Genomic DNA, 16,314 nt, shown 5'->3' with positions numbered 1-16,314 from the left:
GCAGTGAATGGTCCATCTTTTCTGGGATGGTGAGGTCACCTGGACAGTGTGGAGATCGGAGGCCCTTTGGTGAAGCAGTGTCCCCATATCAACCTTTTGGAGCTGTGTACCATATGCCTAGCCCTAAAGAACATTCTGACTTCAATCAAGGGCAGGTCAGTGCAGGTCTGGATGGACAGCACAACCCTCATGCAGTGCAGCTGCTGGTCCCACTGGTTTCTGAGAGATCAGGAGGTCATATCAACTCAAACATGACTTGTATAGCGTGGCTAATCACCCATGACGTTACCCAGGCTTGAACGATCTTGCTGCGGAGGCTCAGTCAAACAGCCTGGTCTTGAGTCCTTTTGTGAATTCCTGCAGTGAGGATTATGTCTGAAGATGGAGGGGAGGTTGTTCCAGACCCTGGTGTTGAGGTAGAAGAAGAAGCAACCTCCGCTGTGGCTTCAATGTATGTGAGGGGAATGAACGAGTTGAAGGGAGGCAAAGCGCATGTGTCTGGAGGGTTGGTGAAACTTCAGGCGGAGGTTGATGTATGCTGGTCCTTTGTTATGTACAACTTTGTATGTGTGAATCACAATCTTGAAGTGACATCTCTTCTGAATGGGGAGCAAGTGGAGCTTCCTGAGGGGGTGGGTTACTTGAGTCCACTTGGGAAGTTTGAGGATGAGTCTGGCCGCAGAGTTCTGTATGATCTGTAGTCTCTTCAGAAGGTAAAAGCCGATTCCTGCGTAGAGGGTGTTGTGGTAGTCCAGCTGGCTGGTGACTATGGCTTGGGCGACAGTACATCTGGTGTTGACCGGGATCCATTTGGTGATCTTCTGGAGCATGCTGAGGAATGATCCTTGAGGGTTGATGCAGATGATGCTCTTGTGTTCCGCGATATAGGGAGGAAAGCGGATTCTCTAGGCTCTTCCAGTGAGGAAGGAGGCGATCCATCTTTAATGTTATTTTTGACACCAACTTACAACCACTTTTTATTGATTAATTTGGGTTGTTTGCTTCATTTACGAGGAGTTGATGCTTTTAGGTATGAACTATAGAGAAAACATTGTCCATATTTGTTCATAACTTTTTGCTCTAATTGATTTGTTTGTATTTATCTCCCCAAAACTTTTTTGCAGTAAAAATGTTGTTTGAAATATAATTCTTTTGCTCTGTTCTTCTTTACCCTTCCATTAATTTATTTACAATTGTGCAATAAGACTGTTATCCTGTGGATACTACTGAGTGTGTTACTCTGGTACAACTCACTAATCAAACTGAACAATTTTGAAACAAGTCCCTTGTAGCATTCTTTGACGTGAATCGTACAGTGCCCAAGCCTACAAGGGTTTATTGGGTTTTCCCCTGCCTATAACATTATGTAGGGTTGAGCCAGGTCTCGGTGAGGAAGATTACTTTGGGGGTGAAAGAGAATATGGTGTGCCAGATCTTCTTGGCGGGCTTGAAGAGAGATCCGACATTGAGCAGGAGGCAGTGGAGATCTTCTGGTGTGGTTGCGGTCTGCATTGTAGTGTTTGTCATTAGAGTGGGGGTGCTCCGGTGTTGCAGGTGAAGAAGCAGTGCAAGCAGGCTAAAGGTCTAACCCTAGATTGAGGTGAGGTGTGGCAGCAGTAGTTGCTGCGGGGTCCAGAGCTTGGTGGCGGTGTAGTTTCAGGAAAGCTAGGCTTCCTGGGGCTGGGCAAGGTCCAAGCGCAGACAGGCGCAGATGGGCTTAACTTTGGCTGCCAGCGGCATGCCCACTTGGCGGCTGCACTGCTACCTCCATTAAGTAGGTCTTGGGAGTAGGGAGGGGCTCTGGGAGGTGGGAAGCGGGAGGGAAGGATTGGGTGAAAACAACAGGAAAAAGCAAGTGGCAGCAGGGGAGCTGTGGCAAACATCAGTATCACAGAGAATGACAAAAACAAATAGGTCAACGGCTGTGAGGGACAGAGTTAAACAAAAGTAAACAACCTTTGAAAAAAGAAGGCCATGAAATACAATATTAAGGCTACACAGAAGGAAATACAGTGGCACAAGCTGGATATAAAGTTAAATTCTAATGATCCAATGCTGCGGTAGAATATTGTAAGCAGATAACAAATACCGTTTGAGATGTCGCAGTGTACAATGAAGAAAACATGCAGCAGGATGCAAACGAGGAACAATCAACCCAGGGGGAGCTGGCATGAGGACCTGCTCACCTTGATATTCCTGGATTGGGCTTCATGGGTTTGGTAGCCAACCCTCTATGTTTATTCATCTGTCCTCCTCTTGGGCAGCCCCTTCAAGAGGACTGGCTGTCCCAACAGGAGGTTAGGGATCTACACTTCCACCCGTGTGAATTGAGCCAAATCAACTTAGTGACTTTGACCTCTTGCTAGAGGTAAGGGATGGGCTTTTTACTGGTGTTCTTTTGTTTGACTCTGACCTGGCAAGACTTTAATTACTGGGTCTTCCATTCCTTCTTATTTTGCCTGACCAGCCTTTTTAGGTCGAGCCTGGGAATACGCATCCGAAGGATGCGGCCCAGGTGGAGAACTATAGCTAGCTGACTCGGGGGAATGAAGGACAAGAAACTGCCACGTGCTTCTCTCCGGCTGGATTCAGCTGCGTGCACGCGCACCCACACTCACGCATGCGCACATCACAGCCACAGGCATACACAGCCACACGCATACACAGGCACACCCCCCCCACCCCCGCACCTACACACACACTAGCGCACCTACACGCACACACAGAGACCCCCCACACACACACCAGCACACCTACACACACGCACGCACACATACAAAGACCCCACTCCCCCCGTCGCCGCAATCGCACACATACACATACACACACACACCAGCACCGGACCCCACTCACCGGCTACACAGGATTTCTCTTCTCTGGGGCGGCCCCGGGTCTCTCCGTAGCTCACGGGAGCCCCGGGCCGCGGGAGGACTCGGCTTCTTTGCTCCATCCCGGCGGGCGGCCAATCATAGCCCAGCAGCAGGCGGGACTTCCTTCTTTCTTCTGGCCCGGCCTACGTCTTCTCTCCCGTTGCCTGGCTTCCTGCCTCAGGGGTCCGCCAATGGCAGCGCGGCCCCGAGCAGGGAGGCGGGCACAGCGTTTCCTCTGGAATCCCGGGCCCGTCGGCGGTGATAATTTATGTGGTTTATGCAGTATTAGAAAGTAAAATTGCCTATTCAGAGCTAAAATGAGAAATGCATATTTTTGGATAATATTTCAGCGTTTCCCATGAGACACGTTTGAAGCAAGACACTTTTGTTATTAATGCCCTATCGGTCCTAGCCATGAGGAAACAATTATAATATTGCATTGAGCTTTACAACTTGTGCCAAAATGGCAACTAAGAATGGGCTTCATGGCTTGGAAGATGAATTTTGACCACTGATCCCAAAAATCCTCAACACATATTGAACATATGTTTTGTAGAGAGTGTAGGTGCCACAGAGTAATGGTGACGTCCTAACAATGCACACGCTTTACCATTCACACGTGTGCAGATGTACAGAGTGCAGGAGCCACGGAGTAATGGTGACGTCCTAACAATGCATAGCTTTACCATTCACACGTGTGCAGATGTAGAGAGTGCAGGAGCCACGGAGTAATGGTGACGTCCTAACAATGCACAGCTTTACCATTCACACGTGTGCAGATGTAGAGAGTGCAGGAGCCACGGAGTAATGGTGACGTCCTAACAATGCACACGCTTTACCATTCACACGTGTGCAAATGTACAGAGTGCAGGAGCCACGGAGTAATGGTGACGTTTTAACAATGCACACGCTTTACCATTCACAGTTGTTCAAATGTACAGAGTGCAGGAGCCACGGAGTAATGGTGACGTCCTAACAATGCACACGCTTTACCATTCACACGTGTGCAGATGCACCAAACCACGGAGTAATGGTGAACACCTTGTTCTGTGATTGAAAGGCCGGTTTACACCTGAAAGCCAGGCCCCTGACACCTCAGCTGACCTTCTATCCACGGCTGTCTTGGTGATTGAAGCCTCAAGAGTGTCGGCTGTCCTGGGAACAGTTAATCTGCATAAGGCAAACTTTCACCATTTTAATTTTTAGGTCGAGCCTGGAAATACGCATCCGAAGGATGTATAGGTGTCACATTTGCAAAAGTTAAAACTATTGCCATTGTAAATGCCAAAGCTATTAATTTCACTATTTTCAAAACCAACACATAAATAAAAACATTGCCATTCACAATACCAATAGCTCAAACTTTCCTAATGCGAGACCTATTGAATTGTAAATGCTTGTTGTTTCAAGCCAGTGGATTCTTACAACGGGTTTCATATGTTTTCCCACGCTCTGTTTATTTTGCCATTGTGAAATCCTAACTTGGTACTTACCGTATTATGCATGTGCCTTTTTGAGTCTCTGCACAATTGCACCCTGAAACCTTTGACCCTCAAGATGGTTTTCTGTATGGCCATCACCTCTGCATGTTGGGGCAGTGAATGCATGTTGGGTCAGTGAATTGAAGGTGTTATCAGTTGAAATGTCATAATACCTTTTTCTCTGACAAGTTGGTGCTTTGGACTCGAGAATCCTTTCGCCCAAATGTGGTGACAACTTTTCATGTGGGCATCCATCACACTCCCTGCACTCTTTTCTGCGACACATCCCCCCTAAGGAGGAGGAGAGGGTACACCAGTGGATCCCCTTAAGCAGGCTCTACTGTCTACATTGTTAGGCTAAAGAGCACAAGAAGGACAAACCACTCTTTATCTGATTCGCTAGTGAAAAGAAAGGAAGAGCAGTCCAAAAACGGATCTTATCAAGGTAGATTGTCCTTTGTATTAAGCTGTGCTATGCCATAGCCTAAAAAGAGCATCCTGAGGGCCTTTGAGCTTGTGCCACAAGAGCAGAGCCTGTGACTGTGGCCCTGGCTGAATGCACTTTGGACAACTGCCAAGCTGCTACATGGATGTTGGTCCATACTTTCACCAGGCACTAGTATATTGACTCTCAGTTCTGCATGGAGGGCAATATTTTTCACTTGGTCCTGTTGGACGTCTGATGTAAATTCCACTGCTCAGACCCACAATATATTGATTGAAAAGGTGAAGAATCTGGGGCATTAAAATAACAAGTTACTTCTCTTTGGTAACGCTTTTTCTGGTGGATATTGTATCACTCCTCAGATCATTCACTCACTGCCCGGCTCCCCGTTCTGGGGAGTGGACTTTAAGTAGACCATAACTTTCCAATTTGGAAATCAAGCACTGTCGATGTCCTCATTAGTCTTCTGCTCTGACTGTTTCTCTGTCTCTGAGGAGATATAAGTCATTGGTTAGTAAATAGGCGTCCTTGAGGTGGAGTGGCATCTATATGCACTTCTGTGACATCAGTTATGGGGGTGTGATGAAACAACCACAGACTCCTATGGAACCACATGTAGGTGAGTGGAAGCTACTGAAGAAGGTTTTCTGGATCCAGTCTGGGGACCACTGGTTAGATCGAGCACGCACCAGAAAGAGATTATTGACTGTAAGTAGTTCATGTGTGTGTATTCACCTATGTTTGCAGCTTGCAGCACCCGTGAGCAGCTAGAGCCCCAGTCACAATTTTATTCCTGCAAATGCATCAGCTGTACCAAACTGGTGGAATGCCTTCATTCTTTAGAGCAACCTATGAAAATAATGTTCTGCCAGTCTGTCCGAATCTGAAACTGAAACGGCATTTTACATTCATACGGTCCGCACTCTGAAAGGGCTGCACATGTTATGCCATACGTTCTTGTAGATTGTAATGTCACTTTCTGTTGTACACGTTGCAGAATAAAACTGCAGTTACACTTTGGGGCTAGCCAAGTCTTAAACTGTCAGCAAATTGAAAGATGGCCAGCAGAAGAGTGTCAGGGTCTGGCCCGGACTGGCCGTTGCGGGCACCGAGCAATACCCCCGGTGCGCTGCAAGGGTGGGGGCCCGTTTTGGGTCCTTGGAGCCCGTTTTTGTTACAGGGCCGTTTTTGCAGCATAGTGCAAAATCGGCCCTGTAACAAAATCGGCCGAAAACCGGTCTCAGCAAAGAGCTCGGCGGCAGCCCCAACACCCAGGGGGGAGGGGGGGGGGCGGGGGGTTTGCGGCCGACCACTTTGCCAGGTTTTGGTTCCCAGTCCGGCCCTGGTCAGGGTCGGGCTATCAAAAGTGAAAGGGTGGGGTAGCCTGCTTTGAATCTCTATATAAGAAGTAATATTAACAAATGAGGGAAGAACTGAAAATAAAATGAAAGCAGTGAAGGAAAATCATGGCAATTTGTTGGCGAGAAAGAAGATTATCTCCACAGTTTTTATTACAAAAATCCTCATACTGAAAATGATTTGGCCCCGTTAAAAGTTGCATGGTATTGCATTGTTAATCAAGGAAAGCGAGTTAAGCCTGGCTCTAGACATTTTCACACCCATGTCCCAATACCTGATGTAAATCCTATCTAAATGTATTTCAGATTTAAAGATGTGGTTCAGGAGTTATTGTTCATGGTTATGAATGGTGCTCTGAAAGGGCACACCTGGCAAAATGTCAATAGGCAACTTCTCTTAAAACAAATAAATAAAATAAAGCTAAAAGTTAGAACCTGATTATTCTACTGCCAGATATCTGTGCTCAAAGTGCTGGCAAAAAGAGTGCCACGATATTGGCAAGTCACTTGAATGTATTGCTCGGAGGCAATGGGGTAAATGTTTCTCCATAGCATTGATTTTATTCTGGCACAACATACCACCATTCACACAAACATGCTTATGGCACTTATGGGAAAGTGGAGTATTATGCGATGAGACTGGTTAGGGTTCACTATGCAGTACTCTCACAATGCCCCAAAATAAGTCCTTTGGATTTAGTCAGTCATTGATCTTTATTCGGTTTCACATGGAACCATAAAAGAACACATTTACAAATTCAATTAAAAACAATCAATTAAAAAAGGCAAGAATAAAATACAGGATTAAAAATAGCAGTGGAACAGGCTGCGAGAATACACATCATAAAGCAAACGCAATTTTCCTCAAGTGGACTGCACCAGATAAAAAAAGAGCTAAATTAGAACAAGTCAATACACCTTGTAATTACATTAAATAAAACAGAGCAGGTCGGACTTGTGCAAACTGTTTATTAATGAGCAATGGGACAATAGAAAACTATCCTAGTCTTTTATAGACAACGCAAAACATAGTAAAGTGCAAAAGTGTCATGGGCAAATAGTTGTCACAGCTATAAGGGATAAGGGTATTACTGTATGATCTTTATTTAACATGGAACTGCTAGTAAATGATGTATTAAATGTAATGTAAAATAAGTTGACAGGAACCGATTCACACTAATAAATCCCTAGCTCAGTCTTGCTAGATTGGCGCAGAGCAGTCAGGCTTTACTAGAGTAACATGTTTTAACCATTTCAGAGTACCAGTATGGACAGTAAGTAGTTGACAAGACTCGAAAGAAATCAGACACCAATTTATAAACATAAAGCTGATTTTAATATAAATTGGGTCACCAAAACAAGCACAATCTGATAAGTATAACCATTGTTATGGATTATGGGTGAAAAAAATAAATCTGTAGAATTAATTACTAGAGAACTTTAACATCGCAGTCAATTGTGAAAAGCACTAGTGACAATCGAGCACTTGCAGGTTGAGTTGCTTGGAATCCACTGGTGTGTATGGTGTTGCAGGTCCCAGGAATTGGACATAAAAGTCAGTTCAATTTTACCTGGTTTGTAAAGCTCTGTTGCAGAGTTGCTCTGGCTTTCCAAGGTGCTGAAGAAGGAGCTGCGGGTAGCTGATTTTACTGCTTAGACATTGCTGGTTAGGAAATGGATGCAAAAAATTGACAGCGGTGTCACTGAAGGGGTCTGGAAAAAAGGGGCTGTGGAGTTCCCTCGATTCAGATGATGGTAGTGGGACTGGCCACCAACAAGCCTTGGCAGCGGTAAGGTCAGCGTGAAGATATTTTGGCGTCCTGGGGGCAATGGTAGCCACCTGAAACTTGCTGGAGGTCAGGACTATGTTTCCTACAATGCACTGGACCATCTACTTTTGGGCGATCCCTCGAGGGCCCAATAGCCAGTGATTCTTTGGTTCTGGCATGCTGTTTTTACCTGATGGCTGCAGGGGACTAGTGCCACTAGTGGAGTTGCCATTGGCTCTCATAGGGGCCTAAGTGATGGGTTGTTTTGTGCAGGACCTGAACTCACAGACTTTAGTCTCTTTGTCCTTTATTGCAAGTCAAATCAGATCGAGGTTCTGGTGTCAGGGGTCCCCTTAAATCCTAGATTTAGGGGCATTGGGGGTGTGCCAGTAGCCAATGGGGTACTAGCCCCAGTGGTTAATCCTTCCTTGAGGTCACCACATCAGAGGGTGTGTGCTACCTGTGTGCTGCCCACAACTCTCTCTTCTGCCACTTTTAAAAATGGCAGAGACTTTTGTCAGCTGTGCAGACAAGATAGCCAACCCTATGGGTGTGGCTAGCCTGTTGTGGGTGTACACCTCCTGACTACATAATTTTCCTGCCTGCCTGAGGGAATATGTGCCTGTGGGCAGGAGGTGGATGGTTCCTCTGGTGGGAGGCAGCCTCAATGCATAACAGTGGTAGTGTAAGCTTTGAAGTTCACTCTTTTAACCTGCCACCTTAATAGCCATCCGGTCAGGGAGGGAGGTGTCAACTCATTCCCGGCCAGGACTACATTTCTGACTCCTGAGTGTTCACACCACATAGCATGGGGTCAGATTCCTGTCTTGTCCGCAGCCACTGCAGTCTGTCAGCCAGTGCACAGGCAAGGCTGGGGCAACCTCTAAGGCAGCCACCTGGGTTCATGTCACATCAAATTTGACATGTACATCATGTCAGGGGTGATGATACAAGTTGTTTGATACCAAACATGAGTATTTTCAGTCAGACCATAATGGAGCTGGCAACATCGGGAGGCGCAAAGGTTTCAGCTCATGTTATCCTAGGGCCTCTGAACACTTATATTAGTTCTTAATGTAAAATGGTGACTATAGGGACATGTAAGCCTGCACTTATATGTTCACACCTTCTATATGATGCACCCTGCCTCCTAGGCTTAGGGGGCCTACCTTAGGGGTGACTGATAGATATTAAAAATAGTGTTGTGACCTTGCCACTCATGGTGAGGACAAAGTTGAGTTTGAGTAGGTTGCACTGCTCATGAAGTCTGCAACGATAGGACTGCTGTAATACATTTACTTGGGTCAGTCATGGTGGCACAATCATTGCTTCAGGCCCTGTTGACCCCTTTAACCCCCATGCCTTGGGTACCCCAGGTACCACTTACCAGGGCATTATAAGGGTGTTAAAGTCCTTGCCAATTGGGGTTGCCAGCTCACACACATCATATTGTTGGAGAGAGCACTGGGGCCTGGTTAGCAGGTTTCAGCGCTCTTTCAGAGATGAAAACCAGCATCTAGTATTCCAAATGGGTTAAAATTGGGGGTGGAGGCATCTGCAAAAAGCCTGTTTTCTTACAGCACTTAATTGCAGTTGTCATCCTCTTGCTGCTTTACTTTTCCTAAATGATGAAAAAGCATTGAACAGGGTATGTTAGTCTTTCTTGAGGACAATTCTGTAAAGATACAGCTTCTTATCTTACACCCTTTTAAAAGTAATTGATAAATCAGTGAACACATGTTGCAAGTAACACTGTGAGCCATGATTTTTCTTATGAAGGGGCACCTTTGTCCTCTATTGTCTACCATCTTTGCTAAATATATTTGGAGACTTACCTGCAGCTGTTACACAGATCATTGGAACCTAGGGGCTTACAAGCTCCTTGCGCTACTGGTGTGTCACTTTTTAGGCGGTTCCGGTGGCGCAGAGTGCAGACCTATATCTACAAGGCCAAGCAAAGCCCCTTTTCATGGCCTCATAGATATGGTGTAAGGCAACGCAGAACAAGTCGCTGCAATGCCTTAAACTGCATCAGGGAGTTTCTCCATGGGTGTGAAGGTGGATAGTCCCTGACAACATCCATGAGTGTTGACTCATTCCCAGGATCATTAAACCTGGGAATGTGTCAAATCTGTAAGCCTCTCCAGGGCAGGCGTAACGAGGAGAAATGTTCATTTCTCATTGTTTTTTCTTCTTTCTATGTATGCGGGAATCTGCAACACACATAGGAGAGGAAAACGCCTCCATGTATTTTGTTGTGCTGGAAGGAGTCCCTTCTAGCGCAAAAAACAATCCTGCCAACAACTCAGACACCCTTGCACCATAGTCAAAGTATGCCTGCGTTGACGCTAGGCACCATATTGTGAGCCGGTTGAAAGGACAGTAATGCACCATATCTCGTAAATACGATGAATTCCTGCCCTTTAGATTTGGCACAGGGCAGCACAGCAAAAACACTTGCAATGCTGCCCTATGCCAAATCATTGTAAATTAGGCCGCTAGTGTTTAGAAGATAGAAACACCACTAATACTAAAATAATAGCCCGTAATTTAGAGAACAAGACTTCATCTTATTAGGTTGATAAAATTGAATACCTGGATATTGAGATTAGTGGGAGTTATAGCTCCTCCTTGTAGATTAACCATTTAACCATTATGAATTATATGGAAAGGACTCTCAAAAACAGTCTAACTTACCTCTGTCTAGCTTGGGAACAATTAATGTAAATAAAAGGTCAATATCACCTCGTTTCTTCCATTTAGCTGTAGCCTTTTATGCTGCTTGGCATTATTTGCTTAATCAGCTACAAAGCATATTTACTAAAACCACATGCGTTTTGAAGGGAATTAGGAAGGGCGTTAAATGTTCATGTCTTCTATTTTCAGAGGGCAGAATAAGGACTCCTGGTTTTTGTTGTTGTTGGTCTTCTATGGGAGAGCAGATGAAGGATAACTTTAGTCTGAAGCTTCTCTTGTACTCTTTAGTGATATCCAGGAAACAATGCACTAACCTCTTTTTAAAAGTATTTATTTTAGGTTTTAGAAAAAACAACATTTAAAATATTGCACCCGCTAGCTCAGGTCTGGTACGGCGTTTTGAGATTTATCTCTTGGGTATCGATCTACTCCCCACTTTTGGGGTAATTATTTTAGTCAGATACCACATAATAAATATCATATGGATAGAAAAGCAATGTAACATTTTCTTGATGATGCAAATCATATATTTGTTAGTAATGAGTTTTCTACTTTTCTATTAAGAGGAGTAAGGAATTGGTGTAGAATACTTCTAAACAATAATCACATGTTGTCTTTGTAATGTTTACTAATATGTGCAAGGATTTCACAACACCTATATTTGACTATGTGTTGCCTGTAAAAAACCTTCCTCACTTTATTGTAATGCAGCATTATACCTAACTCATATTGTTAGAGGTGTGGCATATATATAGCATGTTCACTACCTGCTCTGCTTTACATCTATGATGGGTGGGTATATTATAAAACTCTCAGAAATATGTAGCATTAGGCTATGAGATCATTCCAATTTATCTTATTTTAGGAGGAATCCGTGCAGAAGGAACTGAACATTTATATATAATAACGTGGTTAATGCAAGATGCTATTGATCTGAAGGTCTATCGTCCAGCCTCATTAAATCATGGGAAAATCTATTGCTAAGAGAAGTTGACATGGAAGGTTTAGCATCAAGTGGATGCTGGAAGAACAATGCTTAATTTGAGCCTGTACTTTCCGGTGCTTGGCACTAGCACTTAATTGCCAGGACCGGTACTTATGACATAGCTCTGGGGGACTTCAATAGTGTGAATTGTCACTCTTGTAGGAGTGTGATGGTTAGTAGTTGTTTTGGTACTGTCATTTTTGGGGCTGGAAGGGGCAATGGGTGGTGCAAGCTGATGTGGTCTCCAGTGGAGGGCCCTAGCACGTCTTGTTTTTACAAATTAAGCACTGTTTAGGTAGACATATTTGTGGAACCGTTATAAATAATTTGTACTGCAAAACGTTCTGCCATTAATTAGGAGTGTGAGCTTTTGCTTAAAAAATATTTATTTCTTTATTGGCATTTAGATATTTTCTACTTCAGATGTGTCCCTTTTTATTACATTATTTGGTATAATTTGCATCCGTTTTATAACTTTAAGTTTGAATGTGTATGATATCATGCTTTGGAAACTTGAATTAAAGAACTCTGCTACCAAGTAAAGGGAGTAGCAATAGGATACTTTCACACCGAGCCTACAAAATACTTTTTCATGGACCACTTTGAGAGGTATCTCTTACTTTCCAGCAAAAGCCTGTTCAAGGACAAAAAATACTGATATGACTTGGATACATTAATGTTGCCTCCTTAATACCGCCAGACAACACAAGAGTAATTTACTTCAGTCAATTGGATAAGCAGGCTGTATAAATACAAACGCATGGTCTTTGTCAACTCAACTGACAATCTTTCAAACATGTTCTTAGAACCTAACAAAAAAGGAAGATTCTGAACTGTGCAACATACCTTTTTAGAAAGGCTTAGCAGACTCCTGGTCTATTCAAGGCAACATCTAAGTAGTTAATGTGATAATTTAGCCTAAGAACAGGTTAATCTCAATGAGGATTATAGCTATGAACCAGATCATTTGATTGACCTTTGATAGAGAAGGTCCGGAACACCGAATAACACAGGGAGTGACGTGGACATTTGTCACTGTGGAGAGCTTTTACCTCCCAAAGATGGGAGAATACCAACCAAACCAGCCAAATATGGTTCAACATTGCAAGTAACAAATATTCACCTTGAAGAAAGGCAATAGTATCCGGGACCACATTATCAAGGCACATAGTTCTAACATATCTGTCCTCACTGTGATCCCATTTAGACCTTCTACCTGGTATTGGTCCCATATATCCCTTAAGTGCTGAGATTTTGAACCCCTGCCCCTCCAGAGCTGAGCCCTTTTTTGCAGTCTCCACTACAGATAGCTTTTACTGTCTGTCTCAGGCACCATTGTAGCCAATTCTTTCTTATGTTCTTTAGATTTTCACTGGATTGCTTTGTTATCTCGATCAATGTTCTGCGTTGGATTTGCTGCTTTTCTCCCTATTCTGTGTTTTTCTGGCCCCTGGAGCACAGCGCTCTCTCCATGCTTTTAGATTGGGTGTGTTGTAGTCTTATTCAGTTTACTACGGGAGACTATTTTTTCTCAATGCAGCTTTACTTATTTGTGTTTTTAGTACTAAATGGCACATGTTCTTCTCTTCTAACTCAATTTTCTCTTTTCTATCTCCCATCTGATTGCTGCTGATCCCTGCTCATTCTTTTCTTTCTTCCAGTTTCTGTTGATCTCCGTTCACTCTTTTGACTTTTGAATGTTTTGCTCCTTCAAAAACCCTCGTTTTTGTTCCTATTGCTCAAGATCACCGCTTGCTGTCCAGTTTTGAACAGTTTTCTCCCCCTTCACCCACTTTTTGTCCCATGGTGGGAGCAGATTTTGGGTTTGCCAATGCTGAAGGTTTTTAAAATCTGCCTGCTTTGGCAAAGCCAATAGCAGTTGACTGCCCGTGTTAAAAGCATTGGCCAAGAGACTGATATTTGGATTTGTTCATGCTGAAGCCTTCTGAAAATTCTTCCTCAAAAGATATCCAGGTTTAGACTATCCTCATTCCAGCTTTCAGCAACAGGCTTATTTCAAAAACATATATATATATTTTCGCTCAGTTTTAGCAATTTTTGAGTGATGGTCAATATTTCCTACACTTGTCATTTCTACCAACATGCAGTTTGTCAGAGAAAGTGGCGGCAACCTTGGGGGCTCCTGGAAAGCTATACACTTCTGAAAAGTTCACTGAATACAGCAAATAATAATTTGTGTACATCTCTCTTTACTTTTCCCAAAAACTATTGTTAAAATAAAAATAGTGTAAAGAGAAGTAGGGCAAAAACTAGAACTATGTGCCAATATTTTCATCTGTCAGACTCATTGGGCTGCAGAGATATGTATTGTTTATCTGTTGTCCAAAAACGTAGTTATCCAGAATGTCCTGCAGACATCAACTTTGGGTAAAATTACTGATGCTTCTAATATTTCTGTGAGGGAACGTTGCAGAATCTGCCAGTTCACAAATGTTCCACCATTCCCACACTTTTCCCCCAATAAAAGGGGTGCCCCACTTCCATGGGTGGGCCTATTGCCTACGGCAGGAAAGGTCCCAGAATGCAAGGTTGAAACATAAATGTTTTTCATTTCTATTTCAATCATTCTGAGGATGTTGGTAAATGTGATATATGTGGTCCAGGGTCACCTGGCACCCAGGGAAACCCTTCCAACCCCAAACATTTCTGAAAGGTAGGCACCTTGGAGAGTCTAGGAGGGTGTGGCCCTACATATCTTACCCAGAATGCCCTGTACTCATGATTACTGTTTAAAGGTACCCAACTTCCTATCTTTGGATAGATCGTTTTAATTTTCAGGCCGGCCAACAGACAACTGCTAGCACTCTGGAGATACTATGAACACTAAGCTTTTATTAAAATTACAGACCCCGGAGATTCTAGTCATGTGGAATACGTGGATCTCAGTGCATTTTTTCATTTTCCATGTATGCTCTCTAAATGTGCTATGTGTAAAAACAAAAAAAACTATTTTACTCACATATGAGGGATTGCTGAATTATTGAGCCGGTGAATGGCTGGTACCAACCTCAGACATTTAAAAAAACAATACAACTTTTCTGGTTTACGTGGAATCTTCTTAGCAAGAATGCCTACAAATGTTCCTGGGTGCTGGCTAACCCAGAGTCCATGTACTTACAGAGTCACCCATGGCAAGTGAGAGGTTACTTTGTTTAACTGTAGTTTTGACATTCACATGGCATTCTCAGTAAAATAATGTGAGGGTGCTTGGAATACTGGATTTCCCTGTACCTCTGCAAGCTCTTCTCCCGTAGCACCATTGGCAAGTTGAATTCACCATCTGCTATTTCCATTAACAGCTAATACCCGTTCGCCACCTCTTTTCTCCGAATTACTCCAGCTACCAAGCTTCATTCAATTTATTAGGCAGTCCTGCTCCAAGGCCTTCTGTGAGACTCCAACTCAACATTTGAAGATACTTAAATCTTGATAGTCGACCGTTGAGTAAAGCTTGACCCTCTTCTCATGATATTGAGGGTCCATTCTTCATCAATTGGCTCCAAGTAATTATTCCTGCATCTTTTAATGGACGCCCCAAATAATCCCTAACCCATTCTGCAGATCCTGGTGAATCAAAGATTGGCGCCATCCCACTATAATAGTTGATTTTTAGTTCCCTCCTAACTTTGTACCATGTTATTGCTAAGCCCTGCGAGGTTTTCAGACGTATCTTTTTGAAATAGCGCGGGTCACCGTATTTATGAATAAAACCAAATTCTCCCCCTTTTACATCTTTTAACATTGCTTTATAAATTTTCCCGATTACCGAATCATCTGGTGTATTAAACAGACCTTTCCCTCCTTTTAATAGGAAAACCCAGGCATAATAAGATAGGTCTGGCAACCTCAAGCCTCCTTTCTCATATTGTCATCTCAGTTTTTTCTATGAGATGCGCACTCCTTTAGAGGCTCTTCCTTGAACACCATGGGGATGTTCTGAAATAAGAAAGTGATTTTTGGGAGGATTGTCATTGTAATGATATTGACTCTTCAGTAGATGGATAATCGCAGGTGAGACCACCCCAGCAGAAGTTTTCCAATTTCCTTATTAATCTTCTGAAACTTGTTCTACCTTCTGAACGATTTTGATGCCCAGATACCTCATTTTCTTTTTAACACAATTTGCCTGTGTATTGATGTTCCAGACCATTATGACTGTTTTGCTTTGATTTATCTCATACCCTGCGATCTTCCCAAAACCCACAGCCAATTCATAGTCCATTGGTAATGCAAGACTAAAATTTGATGTATACACCACCAAGTCATCCGCATCTAGTCCCACTTTCTTTTGCCGACCCCTCGCTTGAAAAGGAATTATCTTATCATGCTTCCTGTTTTTCTCGGCTAGGGGTTCAATATAAAGATTAAAAAGTAGTGGGGAAGTGGGGATAGCGGGCAACCCTGTCTTGTCCCCCTACAGATATTAAAGTTCTTGGATAAATTCCTGTTTATTAAAATGTTTGCTGGGGGGACTTTATATGGCTACTTTATGGCCCTACAAAAGTTTTACCCCAGGTTGGATAATCTAACGATTTCCTGCAGATAACACCAGTTTGTTCGATCAAATGACTTGGTTGCGTCCACTGTAATGACTGCTAATGGCTCTTTATCTATAAATGCTAAGTCAATATCACCAATAAGACCATAGGTTAGATCTTTAATACTTGTGCCTCACACAAATCATTTCT

Source organism: Lissotriton vulgaris, chromosome 12 (genome assembly GCF_964263255.1).
Source record: "Lissotriton vulgaris chromosome 12, aLisVul1.2, whole genome shotgun sequence".
Taxonomy (NCBI): Eukaryota; Metazoa; Chordata; class Amphibia; order Caudata; family Salamandridae; genus Lissotriton; species Lissotriton vulgaris.
The sequence above is the reverse complement of the archived record's forward strand: the minus strand, read 5'-3'. Positions refer to the sequence as shown.